The sequence below is a fragment of the Aquarana catesbeiana genome, linkage group LG02 (genome assembly GCF_042186555.1).
Source record: "Aquarana catesbeiana isolate 2022-GZ linkage group LG02, ASM4218655v1, whole genome shotgun sequence".
Lineage (NCBI taxonomy): Eukaryota > Metazoa > Chordata > Amphibia > Anura > Ranidae > Aquarana > Aquarana catesbeiana.
The window spans coordinates 771,404,912-771,429,006 of NC_133325.1; the positions used below are offsets into that span (position 1 = coordinate 771,404,912).

General features: G+C 41.3%; 1 long non-coding RNA gene across 1 annotated transcript; it reads right to left on the bottom strand.

The window, feature by feature from the left end:
- Positions 1 to 488: 488 nt before the first annotated feature.
- Positions 489 to 22,943, bottom strand: LOC141129348 (uncharacterized). The gene is made up of 3 exons (XR_012241813.1): positions 22,857 to 22,943; positions 18,226 to 18,491; positions 489 to 614 (listed from the first exon to the last, which is right to left on the bottom strand). It is a non-coding gene; the product is annotated as an uncharacterized lncRNA (long non-coding RNA).
- Positions 22,944 to 24,095: the final 1,152 nt, after the last annotated feature.

Below are 24,095 nucleotides of genomic sequence, written 5' to 3' on the forward strand. Positions count from 1 at the left end.
AACGTTGTACCTTTACCACTGTGATGTGATAGTTTAAAAAACATTTGGACATTACCTTGACTGTCCATGGTGTGCTTGTCATATGTCTATTTGTGCTACAGGTCAACACTAGAGGCTACTATACCACATGATCCTGTTTTGGCCCATGCTATGAATGTACTAGTCACATAAACATTGCACTGCAAGTGGAAACACCTATGTTGCCATAGCCTTGAGCTTTAGTAATATTCTGAAATTTGTTTATACATTGTATATACAATCCCAGCACTTACCATAGACATCCAGACAGATTCTTCCAGAGTTTGCCCCCTGTGGGTACACATTAAATATACATTTGAAGCATCCCTGATCTTCCCGGTTGACAGGGTTTATTGTGATGGATGAGACATTTAGTGTGTCTGTTGTAAATAGTCTTGTACGATTGGCAGCATAGCCAAGGAGCCTCTGACCGTATATTTTGCTGCAGGTAGCCATTGGCCCAGAAAAGTTGCCCGTCTCCTTCTGCCATGTGATTTGGAAAACATTTAGAAGGCTGGTCTGTAGCTGACACTGAAGAGTGACCGTACCCCCTACTTCAGCGGTTTGCTTCTCCACATTTATCACAGAAGTTTGTCCTACAAAAAAGCATTGATATGGCATGGATAGAGTGAAAAGATGGTATTGAGCACAGTTGTTTGCAAACAAGGATGGGCCAAATTATGTGTTTTCACATCCACAACATTTCAGTGGGAATAAGGCTGACAAAATATCAGCATTTTGGAAAACTGCAGTTGAGTCAATGAGGAAGGCAAAATTAACTATTCTGGACCTGTTATTGTGTCAAGAAATAGCCTCTCATTGGTCCACCATGTTTTATATTTTTCACAGAAAGCAAAAAACTGACAGCAAAAAAAGTCAAATAAAAACAAAACAAAAAGAAAGTGACAGTACGCAAATAACGATGGAATACATAAAAAAAAATTTAAAAAAATGCAAAGAACACTAACTTACGGTAACTAATTCGACATTAGCATTTTTTTGCACACATGTAAAAATCTTTATTTTTGACCATAAAATTACCTAAACCTACAGAGCATTATATATTTTCAGAAAGCAGAGACCCTGTAGAATAAAAAAATGATAGTTGCACGATATTTGCTCAATTGTTTATCAGTATCAAATTTTCAGGAAAAAAATGTAATAAAAATAATCTTATTGCAAACACACGCTATATAAGACCCTTATATTGTTAAAATATAAAACATGAGGTTGTGTCAAGTAAATAGATACCAAACATATCAAGTATTATGCCGTGTACACACGACCGGACTTTACGGCATACTTGGTTCGGCGGATCGGAGTCCGTCAGACAATTCGATTGTGTGTGGGCTCCAGCGGACTTTTTTCCCCCAAAAGTTCGATGGACCTAGAAATGAAAACCTGTTTCAAATCTTTTCGACGGACTTGAGAATGCTGGACTCGGGAGTGCTCCCGCAATGTAACCCCCCCCGGGAGAGCGCTTCTCCTAGGGGGTTATACGATGCAAGGAGCTACCAGAGCCACTGGGGGACCCCAGAAGTCGAGGATCGGGGCATCTCTGTGCAAAACAAAATGCACGGAGGTAAGTATGATATGTTTCTTATTTTAAAAAAATTAATTAAATTAATAAAAATAATTTGAAGCCTTACAATTACTATAAAGCGTACCTTTAGTCATTTTTTCAACTTTCCATCTATTAAATCTTCTGCCCTTGTTGTTTTTGGATAGTAAAATATTTTTTTTTCCTGCCAGTAAATCCCTTATACAGCCCACTTCCTGTTTCTTGTCTGGTCATTAGCCTAGGCTTATGACATCATGTACAGCTCTCTCTCTCACTCTTGTGAGAGTTTTCAAGGAAGGGAGGGGGGATGAGTCCAATGAGAGCTGCAGAGCTGGAGGTGTGTCTGTGTAAATCCAGGAAGTGAACAGGCAGCAGCTTCAGCTGCCCACAGTTAAAAGAGAAGTATGGGAAGCCATTTTTTCCCATAATAATATTTACCTAGGTGGATGCTGCATCTGTCCCCCGGCATCTCTGCACTGAGAACCGAGCCACCGAACACCACCAATGGCTCGGTTCTCTTGGCTCCCTGAGCGGAGAGCTGCTGCCTGTCAATCAGCAGCTCTCCTGCTCTGCTCCTCCACGCTCACTGGAGCGCTGAGCTGTGGAGGGGTGGGGAGCGGCCGTCTCAGTGGCTCGCTGAGAGGCTGAGGCAGCTTTCAGTCCAGGCAGCTAGCGGATTCAGACTCCCAGAGTCGGGATGACGTGGTGCCTGGACTGATCTGTGTGACGTCAGTGGAGAGCGGACTTCAGACCGCTACCTGCTGAGAATGGGTCACAGGAGTGCAAAACAAATTGCACTCCTGTGACCCATAGGAGAAGCCCAGCCAAACGAGCCCAGGCTGGACTTCTCCTTTAAAAGAGCTGCAGCCAGACTCAGTGGAGGGAGATTTCTGCAGCATATTTGGCAAGTACAGAACCACAGTATATATAAAATAATATGCAAACTGGTTTAAGGAAAGCTTCAGAATGGCAAAAATGATTTTGATACAAATTATGTGAGCAGACTGCAGTTCCTCTTTAATGAGCAGCTCTTTTCTTTCGGTGCTCAGAAGCTGCTCAGCTGTCGTTTAATTACCAGCCACTTGTTACCACAGTGACTCACTTGGTTACAATTAACCCTCCTCATTAGTCCAGCCTACAGCCAGCCCCTTTTTGCTATTTAAGCAGCTTACTGTAGCTCATTTTCTCCTTGGCCTTGCGTGGTCTCTGATCTCTAAGTGTGTATGGCTTGGCCTGGCTGACTTCCCTTCTGATTCCTGTTCCTGATTTTTGCTCCTGACTACGCTGACTTCTGGGTTCCTGACCCTGGCTTGTCTGATTACTCACTCTGGCATCCAAACCCTGGCTTCTATTTTTTTATTACATTCCTGAATAGGGATGAGCCGAACACCCCCCTGTTCGGTTCGCACCAGAACATGCGAACAGGAAAAAAGTTCGTTCGAACATGCAAACACCGTTAAAGTCTATGGGACACGAACATGAATAATCAAAAGTGCTAATTTTAAAGGCTTATATGAAAGTTATTGTCATAAAAAGTGTTTGGGGACCTGGGTCCTGCCCCAGGGGACATGGATCAATGCAAAAAAAAGTTTTAAAAACGGCCGTTTTTTCAGGAGCAGTGATTTTAATAATGCTTAAAGTCAAACAATAAAAGTGTAATATCCCTTTAAATTTCGTACCTGAGGGGTGTCTATAGTATGCCTGTAAAGGGGCGCATGTTTCCTGTGTTTAGAACAGTCTGACAGCAAAATGACATTTTGAAGGAAAAAACTCATTTAAAACTACGCGCGGCTATTGCATTGCCGACAATACACATAGAAGTTCATTGATAAAAACGGCATGGGAATTCCCCAAAGGGGAACCCCGAACCAAAATTAAAAAAAAAAAAAATGACGTGGGAGTCCCCCTAAATTCCATACCAGGCCCTTCAGGTCTGGTATGGATATTAAGGGGAACCCCGGCCAAAATTAAAAAAAAAAAATGACGTGGGGTTCCCCCTAAATTCCATACCAGACCCTTCAGGTCTGGTATGGATTTTAAGGGGAACCCCGCGCCAAAAAAAAAAAAAAAACGGCGTGGGGTCCCCCCAAAAATCCATACCAGACCCTTATCCGAGCACGCAACCTGGCAGGCCGCAGGAAAAGAGGGGGGGACGAGAGTGTGGCCCCCCCCTCCCTCCTGAACCGTACCAGGCCACATGCCCTCAACATTGGGAGGGTGCTTTGGGGTAGCCCCCCAAAACACCTTGTCCCCATGTTGATGAGGACAAGGGCCTCATCCCCACAACCCTGGCCGGTGGTTGTGGGGGTCTGCGGGCGGGGGGCTTATCGGAATCTGGAAGCCCCCTTTAACAAGGTGACCCCCAGATCCCGGCCCCCCCCCTGTGTGAAATGGTAAGGGGGTACATAAGTACCCCTACCATTTCACGAAGAAAGTGTCAAAAATGTTAAAAATGACAAGAGACAGTTTTTGACAATTCCTTTATTTAAATGCTTCTTCTTTCTTCTATCTTCCTTCATCTTCTGGTTCTTCTGGTTCTTCTGGCTCTTCTGGTTCTTTCTCCGGCGTTCTCGTCCAGCATCTCCTCCGCGGCGTCTTCTGTCTTCTTCTCCTCGGGCCGCTCCGCACCCATGGCATGGGGGGGAGGCTCCCGCCCTTCTCTTCTTCTTTTCTTCTCTTCTTCTCTTCTTCATTTTCTTCTCCGGGCCACTCCGCAATCCATGCTGGCATGGAGGGAGGCTCCCGCTGTGTGACGGCGCTCCTCGTCTGACAGTTCTTAAATAACGGGGGGGCGGGGCCACCCGGTGACCCCGCCCCCCTCTGACGCACGGTGACTTGACGGGACTTCCCTGTGGCATTCCCCGTGACGTCACAGGGAAGTCCCGTCAAGTCACCGTGCGTCAGAGGGGGGCGGGGTCACCGGGTGGCCCCCCCCGTTATTTAAGAACTGTCAGACGAGGAGCGCCGTCACACAGCGGGAGCCTCCCTCCATGCCAGCATGGATTGCGGAGCGGCCCGGAGAAGAAAAGAAGAAGAGAAGAAGAGAAGAAAAGAAGAAGAGAAGAGCGGGAGCCTCCCCCCCATGCCATGGGTGCGGAGCGGCCCGAGGAGAAGAAGATAGAAGACGCCGCGGAGGAGATGCTGGACGAGAACGCCGGAGGAAGAACCAGAAGAGCCAGAAGAACCAGAAGAACCAGAAGATGAAGGAAGATAGAAGAAAGAAGAAGCATTTAAATAAAGGAATTGTCAAAAACTGTCTCTTGTCATTTTTAACATTTTTGACACTTTTTTCGTGAAATGGTAGGGGTACTTATGTACCCCCTTACCATTTCACACAGGGGGGGGGCCGGGATCTGGGGGTCACCTTGTTAAAGGGGGCTTCCAGATTCCGATAAGCCCCCCGCCCGCAGACCCCCACAACCACCGGCCAGGGTTGTGGGGATGAGGCCCTTGTCCTCATCAACATGGGGACAAGGTGTTTTGGGGGGCTACCCCAAAGCACCCTCCCAATGTTGAGGGCATGTGGCCTGGTACGGTTCAGGAGGGAGGGGGGGCCGCACTCTCGTCCCCCCCTCTTTTCCTGCGGCCTGCCAGGTTGCGTGCTCGGATAAGGGTCTGGTATGGATTTTTGGGGGGACCCCACGCCGTTTTTTTTTTTTTTTTTTGGCGCGGGGTTCCCCTTAAAATCCATACCAGACCTGAAGGGTCTGGTATGGAATTTAGGGGGAACCCCACGTCATTTTTTTTTTTTTAATTTTGGCCGGGGTTCCCCTTAATATCCATACCAGACCTGAAGGGCCTGGTATGGAATTTAGGGGGACTCCCACGTCATTTTTTTTTTTAAATTTTGGTTCGGGGTTCCCCTTTGGGGAATTCCCATGCCGTTTTTATCAATGAACTTCTATGTGTATTGTCGGCAATGCAATAGCCGCGGGTAGTTTTAAATGAGTTTTTTCCTTCAAAATGTCATTTTGCTGTCAGACTGTTCTAAACACAGGAAACATGCGCCCCTTTACAGGCACACTATAGACACCCCCCAGGTACGAAATTTAAAGGGATATTACACTTTTATTGATTGACTTTAAGCATTATTAAAATCACTGCTCCTGAAAAAACGGCCGTTTTTAAAACTTTTTTTTGCATTGATCCATGTCCCCTGGGGCAGGACCCAGGTCCCCAAACACTTTTTATGACAATAACTTGCATATTAGCCTTTAAAATTAGCACTTTTGATTTCTCCCATAGACTTTTAAAGGGTGTTCCGCGGCATTCGAATTTGCCGCGAACACCCCAAATTGTTCGCTGTTCGGTGAACTTGCGAACAGCCAATGTTCGAGTCGAACATGAGTTCGACTCGAACTCGAAGCTCATCCCTATTCCTGAACTGTGTTATTTTTTATAGTGTGATTTTCACTGCACTTTCTGTCTCTGTCTGGTTTATGGTTCCTGACATGCACAAGCCTCATACAGCAAAAAGAAACTTCCTTTAGGCTTCATGTACACAGGACATTAGAAAACCTTTCCTGAACTTGACAGCAAATAACCGATGGTTAAACACTTCCGTTTTACCACTTTTTCATGCTACGTTTATGGGGGTTTGCATCTAGAAGCGTTTTTGACAGATAACAGATTTTACAGATCAGTGGACCCTTCCAAATGCCTACAATGCAGGAATCTCTCTCTCTCTCAAAAAATGCTTTTAACCTCAAGTGCTTCTAAACTGCTATAAACGCCTGAGTGTACCCATTAGAGAACATTGAGGAGAGTTCAGGGGCTGCTGGAAAAAAAAATGCCCAAATGCTCCTAAACGTCCGTTTACCAGCTGCAGTGTACATGAGGCCTTACCGTCCCTGACTGAGCCAAATCCTCCTTTATTTGTGTCTCACACAATCCCCCTCACAGACACTGCAGCTCACAATAGAAGAGTTCTAGCAACCAAGGTAGTGCTGTTATTCCAGAAAGTAGTGGGCTGGGCTAGGTATGGCTAGGTGCTGATGATTCACTGGCAGGATCAACAGGTATTTGTGGGACTTTGCAAAGGTGGCTAAGCGAAAGCTTTCATTGCAGATGCTCTTATCATGAAGTGGTGCAGCACATATTTTTTTAATGGAAGGCCATAGTTCTTTTTTAAATTCCAACTGTAATATAAAGTGAATAGCTATAAGCAATGCAAGGAAAAAGTCTCAGTATATTTTGAAGAATACTTACTGGTAGCTATTAGATGCCACAAGATGCAGAACACACCCAGACGTTTCAGCATAGTGATGGTGATGGTGAGAAATGAGAATCACACAATTTATTTTGGTTAATTACTAGAAGAAGAAAAGAATAGTATGCAAATTAAAAACTATCCCAGAGTGTAGAATAATTATATTAATTTGGCTTTATAATCAAGATCTGTAAGTATGCAGTCTGAGTTCCCTTTTATGCTTTGACATTGAAAAAGCTCACTCAGCTCAGCATAAGATGAATCTTGAAATAGCTAGGTTGTGTGCATGTCATTTTTGTACCAGTTGTTCTCCATGTACAGAGTTAATGACTAAAGGTCAGTAGGTCAGTGGTTTCACAGATAAGAATATACTCAGAGTATCTGTCATAGACTTTATTGTAAAGATCTTTTTAAAGGTAAAAACATATATTACCTATAATATAGTTAGTTATTTGATATAGTTATTTAATTAGTTAGCTAGATTGAGTTTGTGTGAAGTAATATATATTTATATATACTCAATTATAGTTTAATATGCATTTGTAAGGTTTGGTACAGAATTGCATTTCTGTAGCTTAAAGTATATCCATTACAAGAATTCGGCCATTTGGAAAGGTCATTCACCTTGAGTTTTTTTTTTTATAAGAATCTGTTGTGTGTTATTGACGATCAAAGAAGCTTAAGAGACGTGTCAGCTGTTGGCAAAGAGAATATTTAGAATAATCACGAATATGATCATTTCATATTTAGTTCTAGCTGTATATGGCAATGGCTGTAGGTTGCTGAATAGTAGATTTGAGATAGTATAAAAACAGAGTGACCCTACACTTCACTACACTTCACTACACGACACAAACTACACATGTCCTTTACTCACACACAGAAGGACTTCACTACTTTTTCACACACACAAAGAAGAAGGCCACACGCATCCTTACACTGAAGAAGACATTTTGTTTACATTAGGCCTATATACAGCCTACCTCACAAACACCTGCTAGAGCAGACATCTCTCTGACATAGAGAAGCACAGACGGAGCTGAAACATCTCTTGAACTTTCTTGATACAAGTTTTGTTCTTATTATCTTTTGTTTTACTACATCAAGCTGTAAGACGAATTTAACTTTGTATATATTTTCAAGTTGTTGCCTGGCTACTGAACTTTTGAACAAAACGCCTAAGACACTGTTGACATAACACGTGTCTGTGAGAAGAGAAGGTTTTTTCACTCTCTCTACATTTTTTACATTGGCGAGCCAGCCAGTTTTTTTTTCCCTGCTCCTCGAACAAGGGGGGAGACTAACACATTTTCATGATTGATCAAGTCTCAGGAAAAAACTATCAAAGAACCTAGAAAGAGGCGTTTGTGTTCCATCAGACAAGGACGAAAGGTCCAAGGAACTGAGCCGGCTAAAGACGAGAAATTCTTCTAAATACGATATGCCATCTGATAATCAAATGTGGAGAAACAACAAGCTCCAAGAAGAAACTAAGTAAAGAACCTAGAAGGAGGCGTTTGCGTCAGATGTGGACAACAGTTCAATAAAAGTCGAGGGTGAGTTTTTCTATGTCTGTTTTCTCACCTCTAGCCAAAGTTTGTAACTTTGAAAAAAAAAAGGAAGACCCAGCCTACGAAGTTGATTGTCAAGGCCATTTGGACGATATGCTTGAAGTTATTTTTGGAAATCCAGGACTTTGTTTGTGAAAACGTAACGTTACGTACGTGAAGATTTCTGCCAAGGTTAGTTCCTAAGAAGGTGAGAAAGTCTCACATAAGAAAATATTGGGTAGTTGCCCAAGAAGAAAAAAAAAAATGTTGAATCAGGAACTGAGACTTCACGTTATTTGAAAAAGCTACCATTGTGTACAACTGGCAGAAGTACTCTTTGGGTAAGCTAAGATGAAAGTCGGATTTTGATGTTTGAAGATGGAAAGTCCAAGAAAAAGGCAAAGAAAAATCAACAGGCAAGTACACTACAGCACAATATAGCACACTACAGCACACAATACAAGGAACAAGGCAAAAAGGTACAAGAAAATTATTCTTCAAAGAAAGAAGAAGTAACGAACGAAAGAAAAAGCAACAAACGAAAGAAAAAGCAGCAAATGGAAGAAAAAGCAACAAACTAAAGAAAAGGCAACGAACAACAAAGTTAAAGGACATTATTCATCTCTTGTTTTTTTTAAGTGCGCACAGGACTATCATACTAAACAAGGGGTGAGTGTGTTTGTTTATATATAAGGGTAACATGGGATGGTTAACATCTCAAGGCTCAGAAGTATTTTCCTGTACCATCGGGAAATTGATACATTCCATATATATGGAATACAGGAATACATGCAGTAGTGAGGTAATTAATGCCAGAGTGTAAAGAAGTTATTTAACCACTTGACAACTGGGCACTTAAACCCCCTTCCTAACCAGACCAATTTTCAGCTTTTGGTGCTCTCACATTTTGAATGACAATTACTCAGCCATGCAACACTGTATCTATATGAAATTTTTGTCCTTTTTTTCACACAAATGGAGCTTTCTTTTGGTGGTATTTAATCACCGCTGGGTTCTTTATTTTTTGCGCCGTAAAAGAAAAAAGACCGAAAAATCTGTAAAAAAAATGCATTTTTCTTCATTTCTGTTATAATATTTTGCAAATTAGTAATTTTTCTTCATATATTTTGGCCAAAATTTATACCGCTACATATCTTTGGTAGAATTAACCCAAATCGGTGGATATTATTTGGTCTTTGTGAAAGTTATAGAGTCCAAAAGCTATGGTGCGAATATCTGAAAATTGATCACACCTGAAGTACTGACGGCCTATCTAATTTCTTGAGACCCTAACATTCCAGAAAAGTACAAATACCCCCCAAATGATACCTTTTTGGAAAGAAGACATTCCAAGGTATTTAGAAAGATGCATGGTGAGATTTTTGAAGTTGTCATTTTTTCCCACAATTCTTTGCAAAATCAAGGTTTTTTTTTTACTTTTTTTTTTTCCCACAAAATTGTCATATTAGCAGGTTATTTCTCGCACACCACATATGCATTCCACAAATTACACCCCAAAACACATTCTGCTATTACTCCCGAGTACGGCGATACCACATGTGTGAGACTTTTACACAGCGTGGCCACATACAGAGGCCCAACATGCAGGGGAGCACCTTCAGGCGTTCTGTAGCTCCCAGGCCAATTCTGACATTTCTCTCCTACATGTAAAAATCATCATTTATTTGCTAGAAAATTACATAGAACCCCAAAACATTATATATGTTTTTTTAGCAAAGACCCTAGAGAATACAATGGCGGTCGTTGCAACTTTTTATCTCGCACGGTATTTGCGCAGCAATTTTTTTAACGCTTTTTTTTGAGAAAAAAACTGTTTTGTGCTTTACAAAAACCAAAACAGTAAAGTTAGCCTAATGTTTTTGCATAATGTGAAAGATGAAGTTATACTGAGTAAATAGATACCCAACATGTCACCTTTCAAAATTGCACGCGCTTGTGGAATGACGCCAAACTTTGCTACTCAAAAATCCCCATAGGCGACGCTTTAAAATTTTTTACTGGTTACATGTTTTGAGTTACAGAGGAGGTCTAGGGCCAAAATTATTACTCTCGCTCTACCGATCGCAGCGATACCTCACATGTGTGGTTTGAACACGGTTTTCATATGTGGGCGGGACTTACGTATGCGTTCGCTTCTGCATGCGAGCACGCAGGGACAGGGGCGCTTTAAAATTTTTTTATTTTTTTTTATTGTTCATTTTACTTTATTTATTTTAGTTTGATGCTTTTTTCCAAAAAAAAAAATTTTTGACCACTTTTATTCCTATTACAAGGAATATAAACATCCTTGTAATAGGAATATGGCATGACAGGTCCTCTTTACAGTGAGATATGGGGTCAATAAGACCCCACATCTCACCTCTAGGCTGGGAAGCCTGAAATAAAAAAAAAAAAAAAAACGATCCTGGCTTCGATCGTAGCGGTGAGTCGGTAGAAGCGCGGGAGGGGGGGACATCCCCTCTCGCCTCCCGTAAGAACGATCAAGCAGTGGAACAGCCGCTATGATCATTCTTATGGTGTAGGGAATCGCCGGCTGAAAAAGCCGATATCTGAATGATGCCTGTAGCTGCAACCATCATTCAGATATCTCCGCACAAAGTCAAGGACGTTGTATGACGGCCGGTGGGCGGGAAGTGGTTAAAACGCATTTTTTTTTTAACACAAAGTTGTCCATTTATACAATATTTCTACCACATAACATGTACATGCCAAAAATGACACCCCAAAATAGATTCTCCTGCTCCTCCTGAGTATGGCGATACCACATGTGTGAGACTTCCACAGCCTGGCCACATACAGAGGCCGAGTACAGCTGAGCATGGCTCAGTATGGCGGGGTATGGCGGGGTATTGCGGGGTATGGCGGGGTATTGCGGGGTATGGCGGGGTATTGCGGAGTATGGCGGGGTATTGCGGAGTATGGCGGGGTATGGCGGGGTATTGCGGAGTATGGCGGGGTATTGCAGAGCATGGCAGAGTATGGCGGAGTATGGCGGAGTATGGCGGGGTATTGCGGAGTATGGCGGGGTATTGCAGGGTATTGCAGAGTATGGCAGAGTATGGCGGGGTATGGCGGGGTATGGCGGGGTATTGCGGAGTATGGCGGGGTATTGCGGAGTATGGCGGGGTATGGCGGGGGCATGGCAGGGTATGGCGGGGGCATTGCAGAGTATGGCGGGGGCATTGCAGAGTATGGCGGGGGCATTGCAGAGTATGGCGGGGGCATTGCAGAGTATGGCGGGGGCATTGCAGAGTATTGTGGGGGCATTGCAGAGTATTGCACAGCATTGCAGAGTATTGTGGGGGTATTGCAGAGTATTGTGGGGGTATTGCAGAGTATTGTGGGGGTATTGCAGAGTACTGCACAGCATTGCAGAGTATTGTGGGGGTATTGCAGAGTACTGCACAGCATTGCAGAGTATTGTGGGGGTATTGCAGAGTATTGCACAGCATTGCAGAGTATTGTGGGGGTATTGCAGAGTATTGTGGGGGTATTGCAGAGTATTGTGGGGGTGTTGCAGAGTATTGTGGGGGTGTTGCAGAGTATTGCACAGCATTGCAGAGTATTGTGGGGGTATTGCAGAGTATTGTGGGGGTGTTGCAGAGTATTGCTCAGCATTGCAATGTAGTGGGGATGGCTGAGCATGGATGGATGGATGCCTGGATGTCTCTGTGCAGCGCTGTGGGCACTACACATACAGCCCACAGCGCTGCAGACATCCCTCCACCCCCCTCCCCGCTCACTGTGTACTGATCGGTACACAGGCGGGGAGGAGAGGAACCGGCGTCATCAGATGACGCCGGTCTGTTTACATGTGATCGCGCCGTCATTTGACGGCGCGATCACATGGTAAACGGCCGCGATCAGCGGCCATTTACCGGGATCCGTGATGCGCCGGGTCCGGAGGACCCGGCGGTCACGGATGTGTTCGGGTGCGCGCCCCAGGGGGCGCGCGAGAGGGGAATTCCGGGAGGACGTCATATGACGTCCACCCAGAGTTATCCAACCGCCCTGCAGCCGTCATTCGGCTATGGGCCGGTTGTTAAGTGGTTAACAAGGAAACTAAGTTTAATGCTACATGTAAATGTTTATGAATATTTTAGCCCTGAAAAACAGAAATGTGTGTTATTACATGTGGTCATTTTAAAACACATATATAGGGGGCAGAAAAAGTTTTCAGAGAAAAAAAGTATTGATTAAGATTATGGAAAGAACTGTATGAAATTGAGATAATGGAAAATAACATGGTGTTTAGTGTTTTACAAAAATCCTACAGATTTGGTTGTAGGAAATAATAAGTTAAGGATTGAACAATTTTTACAAAAATTCCAAACTTAGATTTGGTTATTAAATTAAAAGTAGTAGATTGTTATAATTTACTTAAGACTACCCAGAGAAAATATTAAAATATGAAAGGCTTGTTCAATCCAAAAAAAATGTAAAAATAGCAATTGTTAAAAGTCTTTGTAAATGAGTATTTCTGGTAAAAGTAAGGATTTTGATTGAGGGAGGAGTTTTCTCGGGGATATGGCCAATCGCAGTTTTTGGGTAGGACCCAATCTGTGAGTTTCACGAGATTGTCCTCTAAACAATTTTTTTGTCATTACTATAATCAGGAAAGTCATATAACGTAGTGTACATCATTTTTGGCAGATGTACAAACAAAATATGTTTAAAAAAGTGGTAAAAAGGTTAAACATTTTAAAAAAACGAAAAACTAGATTGTTACAAAATTGTACAGTGTAGTGTATACAAAGCATGATAGCTAAGACTGATTGTAACAGATCATTCTCTGAAGAGTTTGTGACATGCGAGGAGTGTATTACCAACAGAGAAATGCAGATCAAGTTACACAGACTAGTCATCATGTCATGACATTTTTCACTTCTGTGGACAGAGCACAATACATTTTTGTGTTAAGTCTTCCAAATATCTGGAAGAGGATTAATTGATGAGAAAAATTTATTTTTAAAAGGTATTATTACTTACTAAAGTAATTGTTTTTAAAAAATAAGATTTTTTGGGCCTTAATAACTTTTCTCGAGATTTTTGCAGACAAAGTATCTGTCTGAGTGAATTTTAATGAATTATATAGGCTTACTGTAGGGCAAATATTTTTAATAACAAGAGAGAACTTATATATAATAATTTGAAGATCTAAAGAAAGCCCTTATTAATTTAGTATTTTTGATTAATATAGAGATCTCTCTCAGCCATTTTACATTCAAGTGTATATGGATGATGAGACAAATTCATTGGTATTTATAAAAAATGTGTTTGGAGTGCATTGTCCAATGCTACAGGTCAGAGACATTGTGGGTTTTGCACCATTTGTTTTGAAAAGCATCTTACGTTACACTAAAGGTGTTATTACAAGGAAAACAGAAGGTGTCAATACACACAGCTTTGTCTAGTGGCAATTGGATGTTAAAAAGATCAGTTGTAGTGGTATATAAAATACATGGGGATTAAATAGATGCAGTGTGAGGGATAGAACCACAGTTGTATAAATTAAGGAAAAAGTCACTTATTCAACTTTTAGTGGACGCATTGAAAGCTGAACTTAAGACTGCCATGTGTTTAGCAGTCAGAGTGACAAGCATGTGCGGTTCATTCAATCATACTGTATGAGAGGAATGTTTTTGGTTCTGAAAAGAAATTTCAACATGATCAAATTTCTTTCAGAAATAGAATATTTGAGAAAGCCCAACCTAAATTGTCAGTGTAAAGGAAAAAATACAATAATCTGGTAAGATTATTCTTTTACAAGATTTAATATTAGTCACAGGATAAAGAGGGGGACTATGACATTTTGTCTTAGAATCAGTACAGGTTGATGAAGATAATATTTATTGTAAAAAAAATAATTGATTTTAACAGTAATGGATAGAGTTATTTTTAAATGAAAATATTTCTTTTTGCATATCCAGGTACCTGACTGACTGACTGATTGATTTTTTGTTTAAGCTAATGAAAGAAATTCTGAACTACTCATTTTAGAACACTTTGTCATCAAACTTCTGAATATTGTTTTATTTGTTTATAGAACAATCCAATAGGAAAGAGTAACCTAATACTACAAGTATAGAGGAATTTGGCAAATCTTTATAGATTGATTATATTAGTTTTTTTTCCTGCTTAAGGAGGAAATAAGGATGTTGTTTTTTTAGTTAATGTTTCTTTTTGATAAATTAATTGAGGTTATTCTAGAAAAAATAATATTTTTAACAAAAGCTAAGTTGTTGTGAACTTATGTCATATTCCATTGGGGTTGGATTTCAAACCATGGAATCAGATTATGATTTAAAATTTTGCAGGACATGTATGCAATTTTAGATGTTTGATAAAGTTTTTGTTTCTTATCATCTTAAGTACTCAGGTATTGTAGAACATATAAATAGTATTATAAAGTCTAAATAGGGTAAGATGATGCAAGAATAAGGTAAAGATTGGGTGACTTATTTACCTGCTATAGTTTTAGTTTAAAAACTTTATTATTTTTTTTTAAACATAAGGTTTGTTGACTTTTTGAGTTAATGACAGGATGTCTTTTGAGATTAGCATACTCCGTTATTTTTATATAATCTGTTGTATAGAAAGAAGTGTGCTTGCAAACATTGCAAACAGGTACAGGTATTTCAGAAGTTTGTTCACAAATTATGGCTAGGTCTTTGCTAAATTTAAATAGAAATGATGTCTTGAATGAGATTTCTACTTCTAATAAGTATGTTTAGTAATTTATTCCAGTAGCTAAAGTTATGGTTAAGAATTATAGATCTGAAGGTACCAGGGATGCAAACAGAGATGTCAATTGGGATGCCAATTGGAAAGATTATTTTGTTATTTTTAAGGTACATTGGAATTATAATTTTTTGTTGCATCCTATAGTTATTATATTTATTATCATGATATTATGTATTTTATTTCAAATCTGTATTGTGGTTAGAATGAAACAATTTTACAAATTGATTAAGGAAGAAATAAAAAAAGGTGAAAAAATTATGACAGGTATTTTTAGTCGGAAAATTACTTCTGGCTTATCTGATCCTGTGATTGGCTGTGGTACATCTGGAACAACTAATTCAAAATGTGTATGAAAGGGCGCCATAAATGGAGTGTGCGTGATTTAGGTAATATAATAAATTATATTCAGGGGGAATTGTAGAATAATTATATTAATTTGGCTTTATAATCAAGATCTGTAAGTATGCAGTCTGAGTTCCCTTTTATGCTTTGACATTGAAAAAGCTCACTCAGCTCAGCATAAGACGAATCTTGAAATAGCTAGGTTGTGTGCATGTCATTTTTGTACCAGTTGTTCTCCATGTACAGAGTTAATGACTAAAGGTCAGTAGGTCAGTGGTTTCACAGATAAGAATATACTCAGAGTATCTGTCATAGACTTTATTGTAAAGATCTTTTTAAAGGTAAAAACATATATTACCTATAATATAGTTAGTTATTTGATATAGTTATTTAATTAGTTAGCTAGATTGAGTTTGTGTGAAGTAATATATATTTATATATACTCAATTATAGTTTAATATGCATTTGTAAGGTTTGGTACAGAATTGCATTTCTGTAGCTTAAAGTATATCCATTACAAGAATTCGGCCATTTGGAAAGGTCATTCACCTTGAGTTTTTTTTTTATAAGAATCTGTTGTGTGTTATTGACGATCAAAGAAGCTTAAGAGACGTGTCAGCTGTTGGCAAAGAGAATATTTAGAATAATCACGAATATGATCATTTCATATTTAGTTCTAGCCGTATATGGCTATGGCTGTAGGTTGCTGACTAGTAGATTTGAGATAGTATAAAAACAGTGACACTACACTACACTTCACTACACGACACAAACTACACATGTCCTTTACTCACACACAGAGGGACTTCACTACTTTTTCACACACACAAAGAAGAAGGACACACGCATCCTTACACTGAAGAAGACATTTTGTTTACATTAGGCCTATATACAGCCTACCTCACAAACAGCTGCTAGAGCAGACATCTCTCTGACATAGAGAAGCACAGACAGAGCTGAAACATCTCTTGAACTTTCTTGATACAAGTTTTGTTCTTATTATCTTTTGTTTTACTACATCAAGCTGTAAGACGAATTTAACTTTGTATATATTTTCAAGTTGTTGCCAAGTGTGACCAAATAAACTCACACTTTGTTTTAAGACAGCCTGGTTACTGAACTTTTGAACAAAACGCCTAAGACACTGTTGACATAACACGTGTCTGTGAGAAGAGAAGGTTTTTTCACTCTCTCTACATTTTTTACACAGAGACACACCAGAAAGTGTGGGGAAACCTCCAGTGAAGGCATTTCTGTTCTTAGACAGTTGCCACCAGAACACATGTCCCCACTGGAAGATTTACCCTCAATTGGTGACAGTTCTAAAATTGCGTTTTTTCCATTACTTTCTGTTTCATTAAAGTAAGATAATATTTGATTCTTGCAATGGGACTCACCTTGCACCGCTAGGGTTAAATTATGCTTTTTTTTTTTTTTTTTTGCGTAGGGCAGTGGTCTCCGAACTGCGGATCGTGTTTGTTTGCCTTTGTTTAGACCCTGGAACACTATTTCTCTGACTGACACTGACGATCAGGATCCATTCCTTTCACTGACTCCAACGATGGAGCACTATTCCTTCTACTGACTCCCACAGTAGGGCACTCCTCCTACTGACAACAACAATGGGGCACCATTCCTTCCACTAACACTAATGATGGAGCACTATTCCTTCTACTGACACCAACAATGGGCCACCATTCCATCCACTGGCACCAATGATGGGGCACTATTGCTTTCACAGACACCATTGACTGGGCACAATTCCTTTTAATGACACCAACAATGGGGTACTATTCCTCCCACTGACACCTACAATGGGGTACTATTTCTATCTACTAACGCCATTGATGGAGCACTATTGCTTTCACAGACACCATTGACTGGACATGATTCCTTTCAATGACACCAACAATGGGGTACTATTCCTCCCACTGACACCAACAATGGGGTACTATTTCTATCCACTAACGCCAATGATGGGGCGCCATTCCTTCCATTGAAACCAATTATGGGGCACTATTGCTTCCACTGACACCAGCAATGGGGCACTATTCCTCCCACTGACACCATTGATGGGGTACTATTCCTCACTCTAGCACCAATGACAGAGAACTATTATTCCCACCGATGCCACTATTCTTCCCACTATTACCAATGATGGGGTATTATTCTTCCTTCTACAGACCATAGGTGCTATATAATTTTTTTACTCCCACAGACAACCAAGCCTGAGGCATTATGTAGGGTATTTTCTACTCTCACTGGTCACAGTCCGGCCCCCCTAAAGTCTGAAGGATAGTAATTTGGCACTTTAGAAAGTTTGAGACCCCTGGACTAGTAAAACGTAAAAAGCCATAAGGAGACATACTGTATTACATGAAACTGCTAGAGATCACTGAAATTACAAGTAAGGCAGGAGAAAAGATGACTGCCTGCAGAGGGCCCAGGGCCACTCAAAAAGTGCCAAAAGGGTTGCGTGCATGAGCAGGGCAGTAGGGGAAGGTTAGAGTTTCTGTCATGTTTTAATTTTGTCTGTGTCCCTATGAAGAGTCTTCATAGGGTGTTCCATTTGGATGTTCTCCAGATTTAGAAAATGAAGTTTCTTGCGTGCATTGTGTATTCAATATTTATTTTTAAAAAAGTTTTTGTTTGGTAATAATAACTAATAAAATGTTTTCAAAGGCAATATAAAATTGTCCCTATATCTTTATCCACCTCTTGTTGACCGTGACTAAGTTCTGGCTAGGATTTGGCTGTGTATGAGCCAAGTAATCTCTTACCTTTGATGGTCCCAGTATGTTTAGGGACGATGTTCTTATTCTAAATGTGAGTCCTCAAGCTGGTGCTTCCCACTGCTGTCCTCAATAGTAATCCATTTGATCTTCGCCATTCATATGTGGGAGCGTCTGCGTTCCTGGGTCCAAATGCCATCCTTACCAGACTGTGCCATTTTTAGTACCAAATAGGATGACTCCATTTGCCTTAGATCTTTAGGGGTGAGGATTCAGTCAATGTGTTCTACTAGAGAACTATATCACATTGGAACCTGCAGAGAATTTAACCTATTAAGTCAAAATCTGGTGTATTAAATTAGCAAAATTAGCAAAAATCTGGCAAGAAATGGCAATAAGACTTCACAGAAAAAACCTTGCCATGAGCTGTAGGGCTGAACATACAGTGCCTTGAAAAAGTATTCAAACCCTTTAAAATGTTCCAAATTTGTCATGTTACAACCAAAAACATAAATGTGTTTTATTGGAATTTTATGTGATAGACCAACACAAAGTGGCACATAATTGTGAAGTGTAAGGAAAATGATAAATAGTTTTCAATTTTTTTTACAAATAAATATCTGAAAAGTGTGGCGTGCATTTGTATTCAGCCCCCTTTACTCCGATACCCCTAACTAAAATCTTGTGGAACCAATTGCCTTCAGAAGTCACCTAGTTAGTAAATAGAGTCCACCAGTGTGTCATTTAATCTCAGTATAAATACAGTTCCTCCAGAGAACCTTAATGAACAAGCAGCATCATGAAGGCCAAAGAACACACCAGACAGGTCAGGGATGAAGTTGTGGAGAAGTTTAAAGCAGGGTTAGATTATAAACAAATATCCCAAACTTTGAACATCTCACTGAGCTCTGTTCAATCCATAATCCAAAAATGGAAATAGTATGGCACAACTGCAAACCTAAACTGACACCTAATCTGACAGGCAAGGAGAGCACTAATCAGAAAAGCAACCAAGAGGTCCATGGTAACTCTGGAGGAGCTGCAGAGATTCACAGCTCAGGTGGGAGAATCTGTCCACAGGACAACTATTAGTTATGCTCTCCACAAATATGGCCTTTATGGAAGAGTTGCAAGAAGAAAGCCATTGTTGAAAGAGAGATGTGGAAGCAGGTGCTCTGGTCAGATGAGACCATAATTGTCACTTAACCCTCCATAATGAACCACCACTGCAGTCTGGGCCTACCATCGACCTGTCTAGTTGCTGGCCCTCATCATGACATGATCACATTGTCACTGGAGTCTCCAGAATCCTGTAAGGGGGCCATCAATGGACCCAATGGAAGTGCCCATGTCACTAGGCAGAGATGAGGCTACCTGAAGAAGGACCCTCCCACTCTGCACTGAAGAAGAAAAAAAAGCAAAGGACCTGGTGTGTCATGTGATTGCAGATTCAGGTAAATATTTTGGGCATTTATCTTGGTTTTTTCAAATATAATTGGGGGGATGAGCTAGAGGTGGGAGGGTGGGGGTTGAAGTGGTTGTAAAGGCTCAAGGTTTTTTACCTTCAAGCATTCTATGCATGAAGGTGTGTGCAGCAGCCCCCCCAGGCCCCCCCCCAATACTTACCTGAGCCTGATCCAGCAATGTGCACAAGAGTTTTGGCTCTCCCCTGTCTCTCCCTACTCCCTGGCTGAGACAGCCATTGGCTCCCGCTATTGTCATTCACAGCCAGTGAACCAATGGGGAAAGAGCAGGGAAGGGGACGAACCTTGCTCAGTGTGTGAATGGATACACAGAGCAGCAGCTCAGGAGCGAGCCTGCTAGGGTGCCCCCATAGCCAGCTGCTTGTTATGAGGTCACTAGGCAGGAGAGAGAGCCCAGGAGCACCAGCAGGGGAGGGGGGGGGGCAAGAAGAGAAGGATCAGGGCTGCTCTGTGCAAAAGAGCAGGTAAGTATGACATTTGTTATTTAAGAAAAAAAAAATATCCCTTTTAACATTTTGTGTAAGGAAGGATGGCTAACTCTTGCCGCAAATCAACTTTAAATGGCCAATGGCCATCACGTAACGGGCCTTTCTCCATTGACAGTCAATATAAGGGTGTCTTTCCCCCACTGACCACCAATGTAATGGAACATTTCACTCACATCTAATGTAAGGGGGCACTACGCTGACCATCAATGTAAGGTCAACGTAGTGCCCCCTTACACTGAACATAAGTGAAATGTTCTATTGCATTGACCACCAAGATCAATAGGGGGACCTTGTAAGTAAGGGAAATAGAAGAAAGGTGTGGGTCACTGGATATCTTAAAGCTGTAGCTGTTTGAGTCAATGCTTAGGCAGTGTGGAAGAAGTATTTATTCTTAGGCAGCTCTACCAGGAAAGTGCTTTATAAGTGAATTTATACAGTGCCTTGAAAATAGAAAGAAGCCCTGATGAAAAGGAACCCACTGAACCCTGGAAACATGTTTGGTTTTTATGGTGCAAAATTCTCAATAAAATCAAATCTAGACTTACTAAGACAATCTTTGTTGCCCCACAAAAACCATTTGGATCCAAATTGCTATGCCGGTGGAATAGCAGTTGGAACCTAAGTGGTGTTGTGTTGTAAAACCGACTGGTCTTATTTCATGGAAGTGGATGTTGACTGATTATCCTTCAGGATCCCTTAAGTTTCACACATCAGCTTATTATGATGCAATTAAATGAAATCTGGACTTGATAAATTCTGCTTTTCCTTGCACACCCAGTCACTGGTGTCAGGGGGCACTACGCTAACCAATTTTTATGTAATCACTGTACTGACCACCAGTGTAAATGGGCACTCTTCTGGTCACCAGTGTTAGTGGGCAGTTCTCCACCATCAGTGTAGGGGGCAAATTTCCACTGACCACCAGAGCTGAGGAAGCAGTACCATTTTCACAGTCTGCATATTGTTTCTGGTCACTATTATTACTATTATTTGTTTCATTACATTATTATTACTGTTAATAACTGTTAGTACAGAGCAGCAATGGTTGTCCAGTAGGCTAAGTATGCCAAATTCCTCATTCTTTAATTTAGCACTTCTGCCTTGCAGCACTGGGGTCCTCGGTTTACTCCCCCCCCCCCCCCCCCAACAATGACACTATCTACTATCTGCATGGAGTTTGCATGTTCTCCGTGTGCTTACTTGAGTTTTCTCTGAATACTCTGATTTCCTCCCACACTCCAAAGACATGCTGGTAGATTATGTGTCTCTTGTCTAAATTGGCCCTAATATGTGTATGCATGTCAGATAAGGACCTTAGATCAGGGCTTTTTTTTCAGCAGGAACATGAGGGAACACAGTGCCGGCACCTCCAGCACTGAATGTAGGTAATGTTTTGGGGTACTGAAGTATGGTGGAGGTGGGTCTATGGATGCTGGCAGGAATCTATTTTTGTGTGTGGGGTCTACTGTTGCTGGGGAATTATATTGTTGCTGGGGAGGTCAATTATTAAGGGAGAGTTCTATTGCTGCTGGCTGCTGGAGGGTCTATTGGTCCTGGCTGCTGGGGAAACTGTTGTTGCTTGGGGGTCTATTTCTGCAAAGGTAGATCTATTGTTGCTGGGATAGTATTTTGTAACAGACAGTCTATTGTTGCTGGGGAGGGGGGTATAATGTTGTGTGGAGGATCTATTGTTGATGGAGGGATCTATTGTTGCTGGGGTGGGTCTAGTATTGCTGGGGGTATCTATTATTCCTGGGGGGAAATGTACAGAATGTAATATCACTGCCTAAATTGTCACTGCAATATAAATAAATGTAATAATAATAATATTAATAATAATTTAACAGGCTTATGGCAAGATCACCCGGTGAAAATAAAGGCAATGAATCCTAAAAAATAAAATGAATGCAGTCACCACATTTAAAGTGGATTTCCACACAAACGTGGAAGTTCTGCTTGAAGGACTCCTGACTCCCTGACATGTCACATTTGGCATGTCATTTTTTTTGGGTGGGAGGGGGTACTTAGTTTTGATAGCTACCTGGTCCCACTTCTGCTCGGGCCGTCTAGGCGGCTGAGCGGAAGTTCTCCCCTCCCCCTCCTTCCCTGCACTCTTCTGGGACATGTCACAGGTCCCAGAAGATTGCCTGGCCATTCAGGACACGCAGCGCGACCCGCAAGCTGTCACAGCCGGGTGCCCACCCTTGTAATGCCGGTGCAGGGGAGAGGCGGGGGAGAGAAGTGAGGGTTCGGGCAGCCCCATCGCTGGATCGTGGGACGGGCAAGTGTGTGTTTAATAAAAGTCAGCAGCTACACTTTTTGTAGCTGCTGACTTTTAAAAAACACAAAAATGGCTGAAACTCCACTTTAAGGATTGGTAAGCTGCAAAATAATATATTTTTGTTATAATACCACTTGATTGAGCATACATGCATATAAATATCTTATAACAGTGGTTTCATCTATTACAAGCAAGCTCCAGCCAGAGTAAGAAACCTCATCAATCATCAATACAATTTCATAATACTGAGCTATACACACGTCTATTCCTACTTTTTTTTTTTTTTTTATTGTCTTCCGTCCACTAAGCAAAGGCAAATATAGCAATCAAAAAAGACGTCATTGAATTCTCCAGCTCTGATATAAGAAGAAATGTGTTTTTCATTTTTAGTAGTTCAGAGAGTGAAGAATATCCATCAATTCTCACCTTTTCAGCACCGTCACCAAGAATATGTGTATTCAGTATGTGAGTCTAGTACTACTACACTATATATCATAGCAACCGTCACTAATCAATAAAAATTAACCAGCATCTGTTTGGTCACGTTGTTCGGCAACGTCACCTAGTGAATATTCAGGCTCCCTGTACTCATTATACAGACTATCCCTGGTGGTGGACTCTCCTTTGCTGTCACTGATTGAATCACCATTTGGATTTTTTGTACCTTTCTGGGTGAATTGAACTTTTTAATCATATTGATTTTTCACTTATTGGATATTAAGGTGGATTATTATCAATTGTTATCCACATACATTTTAATTTCTTATTTAGACTCAATATCATAAACAAAAAAATTTTTTTCACTGAGGACTTTTATGGTAATTTGCACATATATTAGCGCAATTCTTTTTATTTTTCATATTTACTCCACAATTGATGTTTATTGTTGGGATTGCAGCTTTTCAACGATTTATTGTTCACTTTGGTTTATAGCGCGGTTTTTTCTTCTTTTTTTCATATATGAAAGTAAGCAATGGTTGAAAGTGAAAGTGTTTATTAATTGAATACAAAGGCAGATGTCCTTAAAGTGGCGTTCCACCCAAAAATGGAACTTCCACTTTTTGGATTCCTCCCCCCTCTGGTGTCACATTTGGCACCTTTCAGGGGGGAGGAGGGAGCAGATACCTGTCTAATACAGGTATTTGCTCCCACTTCCTGGCATAGATCACTGCGGCGCTTGCGGTGACCTCCGCCACTTCTGGCGCCTACACTGTCCTCCCCCGCTGTGTTCTGAGAGACACAGAACACAGCAGGGACCAGAGAGGACGCGCAGCGCGACTCGCGCATGCGCAGTAGGGAACCAGGAAGTGAAGCCGCACGGCTTTACTTCCTTATTCCCTTACCGAGGATGGCGGCGGCAGCAGCCGAGAGCTGACGGACGGATCGGCTTCGGCTGCCGACATCGCGGGCTCCCTGGATAGGTGAGTGTCCATATATTAAAAGTCAGCAGCTGCAGTATTTATAGCTGCTGGCTTTTAATATTTTTTTTTCGGCGGACCTCCGCTTTAACTACTTCCTGCTTGGCATATAGCAAAATGATGGCTGGGCGGTGGTTTAATTGTTCTGACTGGACGTCATATGATATCTTTCAGAACAAGCCACTTGTGTGTGCCCCCCGGGGGCACGTGGCGATCGGTGGTGCAGTGTGTCAGGGCAAAGAGCCTA